This window comes from Gossypium arboreum, chromosome 13, assembly GCF_025698485.1.
Source record: "Gossypium arboreum isolate Shixiya-1 chromosome 13, ASM2569848v2, whole genome shotgun sequence".
Lineage (NCBI taxonomy): Eukaryota > Viridiplantae > Streptophyta > Magnoliopsida > Malvales > Malvaceae > Gossypium > Gossypium arboreum.
Window position 1 is genome coordinate 16,377,813 of NC_069082.1, and position 7,371 is coordinate 16,385,183.

General features: G+C 35.8%; 1 non-coding gene across 1 annotated transcript; it reads left to right on the top strand.

Annotated features, from left to right (window-relative positions):
* Positions 1-2,557: 2,557 nt before the first annotated feature.
* On the top strand, positions 2,558-2,664 carry LOC128287404 (small nucleolar RNA R71). The gene has a single exon (XR_008278104.1). It is a non-coding gene; the product is annotated as a small nucleolar RNA R71 (small nucleolar RNA).
* The last annotated feature ends 4,707 nt before the right edge of the window (positions 2,665-7,371 follow it).

Genomic DNA, 7,371 nt, shown 5'->3' on the forward strand with positions numbered 1-7,371 from the left:
CTAGATTGGCTAAGCAATCATCATAAGTATCTCCGAATACTGAAAAGTCATCCATAAAAACTTCCAAGTACTTCTCAACCATGTCAGTAAAAATAGACATCATACATCATTGAAATGTAGTAGGTGCATTACATAAACCAAATGGCATGCGTCTAAATGCAAATGTACCATACGGGCAGGTGAACGTTGTCTTGTGTTGATCTTTCGGTGCTACTGTAATCTGATTATACCCCGAGTATCCATCGAGAAAATAGTAATAGTCTCATCCCGCGAATCTATCTAGCATCTGGTCCAAGAACGACAAAAGAAAGTGATCTTTCCTAATCCCCTTGTTTAGCTTCTAGTAATCGATGCAAATCCTCCACCCGTAACTGTTCTAGTTGGTATCAACTCGTTATTCTCATTCTCCACGACTATGATACCTCCATTCTTTGGCACGCACTGGATCGGACTTACCCACAAACTGTCTGAGATGGGATAAATGATACCCGCATCTACCCACTTGATAATCTCCTTTTTCACCACGTCCTTCATGATGGGGTTCAGTCTTCGTTGTCCATCAATTGTCCCTTTTCGCCATCTTCTAAGATAATCTTGTGCATGCATACAGATGGACTAATAGCACAAATATCGACTATGGTCTATCTGATAGCCTTCTTGAATTGTTTCAACACTGAGATGAGTTTCTCTTCTTACTCAATAGTTAATTCTACTGAAACAATCACAGGCAGAGTAGAAGCGTTACCTAAATAAATGTATTTTAAATATGAAGGTAATACCTTTAGTTCTAATTTAGGTGGTTCCTCGATTGACGCTTTTGGTTGGGCATAATCCCTTTTCTCTAACTCCAAAGATTCAAATCGGGTTTGCGGATTAAATCTTGTTTGATTAGCTTCTAGCAAAGCTAAGTATTCATCCTCCTCTTTATCATTTGGAGGATCTGATGTCAAAATTTGTTCCAACGGATCCTCAACATAGTTAAGCTCCTTTTCCACTATTAAATCCTCTAAATCGGATACTATAGAATAATCATCAATTGTGTCAAGAAATTGTATAGACTTAAAAACATTAAATGTTACTTGATCATCCTAAACACGTATCATAAGCTCACCCTTCTGCACATCAATAAGGGTCCTTCCGGTTGCTAGGAACGGTCTTCCTAGTTGAAGTGTAACCGTAGTAGGTCTAACTTCCCCTATCCCCAACTTTCTAAATATTGACATTGGCGTCAAGTTTATACTTGCACCCAAGTCACATAGTGCTTTACCACAATATGTTGCTCCAATGTTGCAAGGTATGGTAAAACATCTAGGTTCCTTCAACTTTTGGGGTAGTTTGTCTTGAAGATATGTGCTTCATTCCTTCATCAGAGCTACCGTCTCAAATTCTCCAAGTCTTCATTTTTTGGACAGGACATCCTTCATGAATTTGACGTAGTTCGGCATTTGTTAAAGTGCTTCAACAAACAGGATGTTGATGGGAAGTTGCTTGAGTAGTCTAAGAATTTCTTGAATTGAATTTCCTGCTTCTGCTTCTGAAGTCTTTGAGGGCAGGGTGGTGGAGGCTTCTTTACTGGAACTGGTTGATTCGTTTTCTGCGGCAATCATGTATCTAACGGATTTGTTAGTTGATCAGAATTAGCTGGTACTAGAATTACCTTGTCGGTTTTTGTAGATTCTGATTCTTGTGAAACTAGAATTTCAACACTCAGTTGAACTTTTTCTGAGTCTTGAGCATCAGCTGTCCCCTTCTCAGCTTCGATAGTGTTGGGCTCTACTATCTTTCCGCTCCTCAATGTTAACACTTTGCAATGTTCCTTCCCCGATTTTCTTGGATTCTCTGTATCTCTAGGTAAAACACCTTGTGGTCGGTTCTTGAGTTCAGTAGCAAGCTGGCCCACTTGATTCTCTGAATTCCTTAGAGTGGTGTCGTTTTTTACCATGTATGCCTTTAATAAATTCTCTAAGCTATTGGATGATTCAGCCTGAGCTGGTTTCTGAGCTTGTTGGGAAAAACTACGCTACTGAGTTGGTCTAGGTTAGGCGTAGTTGTTACTGGTTCCAGCCCATTGGTTACTCTAGGAAAAATTCGAGTGGTTTAGCCATGATGGGTTATAGAAGTTGGATTCCAGTCCTTGCCTTCCTTGATTTTGGTTCTGGTTATCCATGTAATATACGAGTTCGAGGTTCGATGGACATTCTTCTAACAAATGTCCTTTCTCACAATAAACACAGGTTATACTCTCAAATTGGTGAGGTGGTTGGGCTGCAAAACTGTTAGACCCATTAGTTGTAAGATTCTTAAGTATTGAAGAGATTGAAGATACTTGTGATGCAAGTGAAGTGAGAGCATCTACTTCATGTATTGCTGCGACTCGTCTTCTTGACGCGGCTCAATTGGGGGCCATTAATAATTATTACTGGTGATCCTTTTGATGATTTCGTAAGCCTCATTATAAGACTTAGAAAGGAGAGCACCATTAGCAGAAGCGTATACTACCATCCTCGTGTGAGCATTGAGACCATTATAAAATGTCTCAAGTTGGATGCAATGTGGGATTCCATGGTGAGGGCATTTTCGTAATAGTTCATTGTATCGTTCCCATGCCACATACAAGGAATCATCATCCATTTGTTAGAAGGAAGTGATCTCGTTCCTCAACTTAGCGTTCTTGCTTGGCGGGAAATACTTCATAAGGAATCTTTCGGCTAACTCTTGCTATGTAGAAATTGAGTTAGGTGGCAATGAATTCAACCAGGCTCGAGCTCTGTCCCTTAGTGAGTACGGGAACAGCTTCAATCGTAATGCATCTTCAGGAACTCCAGCTAATTTGAAAGAGTCGCTCACCTCCATAAACAGTCTTAGGTGAAGATGAGGATCTTCAGTAGGCATTCTACTGAATTGGCCCACCGTCTGAAGCATCAGGAACATGATTGGCTTCAGCTAAAATTGTTGTGCCTCAATTTTGGGTCTTTTAATGCCCGGATTAAGATCGTTAAGTATTGGCACAGCATATTTTCTTAAGGCTCTACCCCTATCGTCAACAATAAGGATAGGGAGCAAGGTTTTCTCCGTTATCTTGATTCATATTCTCTAAATTCATTCCTTCAGTCCTTCTCTGGATCGCTTGTCTTCTTCGCTGTCGAAAGGTTCGTTCTATCCCAGGGTCTACAGGAAGTAAGTCAATAATCTGGTCAATACTCATAAATACTTGAAATTATCAAAGAAAAATTAATTAAGTTAAAAATTAAATAGAAAAGTAAACCAAAATGTAAAACTAACAAATTCACAAATAATGACTTTTTTTAAAAAACAGTCCCCGACAACGGTACCAAAAACTTGGAACGACGAAAATCTGCAAGTGTACACAATTGCAACAAGTAATAAAGTGACAAGTAAATGTCGAGTTATCATACCCACAGGGACTGTAAAAAGAATTATTTGTGAAATTAATTGTAAAACACTTTGGTGAGGTAAAAATAAGTTGGTTTTAAAAAACGATCAACAACTATTTAAAAACTAAATAAATAATTAAAAATAAAACAAAGGAGTTCTAATGTACGATTTCAAATAAGATTTAATCAAGGTAACATACTTGTGTTAGATTAATTCTATTTCTTGAACTCAGAATTATTAAACTCATGTTTACACTGTTACGAATAAATTCACAACAACCCAGTAATTTGCTAACTTATGAACAAACTTACATACAAAAATTCATTCATCTCTTGACATATCCCTATGTCAATTCAATCGACTAAACAGATTCTAGTAAGCAAACATGTTATTGTACAAACATACTCATTAAGCTGAACTAATCTCTTGCGTATCCCTATGTCAATTCAAACGATTAATTCATCTAATCAGCATATAAAAGACTATGTGAGGTAACAAGGCATCCCTACCTTGAAACAGTTTAATCACAATAATCTTGCAAGTTATGCAAGGCAATAATATCGCCAGATACATTGCTAATTTAACCTTCAGCTACATTAGATGAATAAACATGCACTGATTAAGTACTGTGTCAATTAATTACAATTGCAATCCATTTAAATAATTAATTCATTCGCTACCTCACAGTCGTAACGTAAGAATAAATTAGGCATGATTTTACTTAACCAAACAATTTGCTAGGGCCTATAACAGCATAAACATCATTTTAACAATTCAAGCAAGCAGAATATAATCAACCCAACACAAACTTAATTTAAGCTAAATTGATTAAAATAACCATTTTGATAGCATAAATGTTCATAAGCATGTTCATCAAAACAATAACAAAACTTAAATAGATAGGGAACGATAAGAAAATCTAATGTCTCTCCTTGGCTTGACTAGTTGCTCCGTTCTTTATTCTTCGTTGCCCTTGACTATCAAGGTGGCTTATGAACACCTAATTGCAGATCCAAAATGGCTGATGAGAGACTCTTTCCCAAGAGAAGAAATCGGCACTTGAACAATAAGGAAATGGGATGGAAAAATGAGAGAAAAGTGAGAGAGGGAATGAGAGAATGTTGTGGAATGAGGGATGGATAAGGGATGCTTTGAATGATCAGCAAGGGGTGGATTTTATAGCTGAATATGGCAGCTAAAAATAGCAAAAATAATCATCCTAAGAGACCTCCCTTGGCCGGCCACACACATGACAAAAGTTGAGAGTTTCAACTTTGCTATTTTAAGCTTGGGGCATTTTCATAAAGCCACAATTAAAGGAGGGGTTTGAATGCATTTTGAAAGTTCTTCAAGACCATTTTTGCAAGCATATTTAATCAGCTAAAATTCTGATTTGGGTCAGCATATGGATGGTTCTGGGCTGCCTATTTAGTGGCTGGTTCGGTTCACTCAATATGGTTCGACCAGTGCGGTTCAACTGGACCCTTTCTCCATAATTAATCAAAAATAATTTATTTAACCCAAATTAAATGGAGAATAAATTAAAATTAATTAAATTATGAATTAATAAACATTTTTGGACCATCTTAGGCTGGAAATTAATGTGCCTCGAATCTTCAAATTGCTTCTCGGTTTTGTGCTTTCAGTAGTGTCAGCCGAGCCAATTTTTGCCCTTTGCGCGAATTTGTCGAAAATAGTCAAAATTAATCAAAATTAAGTATAAAATTAACTAAATTCACCAAGTTCATATTTTTAACACATTTTTATTATTTTATAATATTTAATTATTTTTCGACAAGAATTTACCCGGATTTTCTTGAATTTAAGTAAAAATGGGTATGAAAAAGTATATAAATTTTTGTGTTTCCAATATGTTATGGTTGAATGGTTGGTGGAAGAAAATAATGAATATGTTATATGATAACTTTGGTGGATATATTTTGTTTGAGGTTCAATAATGAAAGATAATGTCAAATTTAATGTTTGAGTTGGAAAGATACCAAATTATGGATTATAATTTCTTATGTGATAGATAGGTACTTTGGTATGAAGTACTTTGATCCTAATGTATATAACTGATTAAATGATATTTCTATATGGTTATATGAATATGTTTGTTTATGTGTATTATATATGCATGTCTATTATACCATGAGGTTGTCTAAATTTAGACAATTATGCATAATATGTGAATTGGTATAATTAATATTTAACTAATGGAATAGGTTAAAATATATTCGATAATTATAAAATAAAAAGGTTACATTTAGAGTAAAATGTATATATTTGAATGACATCAAAGATATGTACGACCATGTTGTAATGTTACTAATGTTGCATATATGTGTTTGGACAATAAGTTCTATGCATATTTTTATTGGTTTCATCGTTTACATATATAGAAATTGTAAATGAATATGTTTGATGCTTAACTAATGAAATTATCTACTCATATATTTTCTATATATGAAAAGTGAAATGACATGCTTGAGTATGGTTTAATGATGAAAATGCCATTAATGTATTTGTATAAAGAGAATTGAATAATGAAAGTGTCAAATATGTTCACATAATTTATAATTGAAATGTATAAATTTAAATGTGGTTAGTTGTGCATAATATTTTCATGTGTAATGTTACATAATACATTCATATTACTATGTTGTTAATGTCATGAATGTTATTGGATAATAAATTGTGTTGTATGGTTTATTTAGACTAATATGTGCATAAATGATTAATGAATTATGTACCGCCCCAAATTTTGGGCTTAGAAGTTTCTAGTCTCGAGTGGGTGCAGTTAGGAGACTGCACAAAAATCTTTAATTGTGCAAGGAAATGACACAATTGAGTGTTTGGCTTAGTGGTTGTGTGCTGTGGAAGTGTTTAGGAAGTCCCGGGTTCAAGCCTTGGCTTCCACAAAAATTTTGTTTTCTAAGGATAAAACCCCTATCTTTGGCCCGTAGGGTTATAAGTTCAATTTGGAAAAGTATGACACAAAAAGCCTACTGATCTAGTGGTAAGTGGCGTGTTGTATATGATAGTGGTCTGAGGTTCAAATCCTTACTTGAGCAAAAGAAGGTTATTTTTGCTAGAGGCCATGGGAGGAAGTTGTGTTTGACCTAAACACCAAGAATTTGAACTGGTTTGGATAGTATTGTTGTTGGCCGAATTTGGGGAGTAAAAAAGGGGATTTTTTGAATGTTTGAATTGGTAGATAGGAGGAAATTTAGGAGAAAATCGTGGAGTGGATAAAGGAGTAAGGGAGAGGGAGTTGGTTATCAAAAATAGGACTCTTCTTGTGCCAAAATCAGCCTAGGGACTTAGTGCCGAATTTGGCTATTGCTTGCTCTCTTTTTTGGTAGTTGATTCCTTTTGCTTCTATCGTTCTCTTTTGTTTATGCTGATTTAGTAGCCAAAATTTATTTGTGATTGTTTAGGGATGCTCCATGTTAATTGATTTGACTCTACTCTACCGACCGATACATTGTTTAATCTACATTCGTCTCTCCATCACTTCTCCTTCTTCTAATTTTCTTTGCCATAGCCGAACCTTCCCTCCTCTCTACTCCCTTTCTTTTAATTAGCTTTCCCCTAGCCGATTGTACCTTCTTCTCTTCTCTAACTTATTCGGTTTTTTCTTGTGGTGATTGAGTCATTCTCTTTTCTTCTCCCTTCTCTTCAGTGCCGTCTGGTTCTAGCTAGCCGAATAGTGCTCCTGCGTTGACCTTCTAGGAGTCAATTCTTTCTTTTATTCCTCTCTGTCGATCTGGGTGGTAAGTACTATTTCATTGGATGTTGTTTTTTTCCATTCTTTTCTCTTTATCCATAGCTGTGGTTCTCTTTTAACCTTATCTTTTCTGATCGACATTGTTAGAGGAGTGGTGACGTTAACTCTGCCTCGTCTTAGCGGCCATCTTGTTGGGGATTGTTAGTCGATTGTTTCCACCCTCAAGAATCAGTTTCATAATTCTT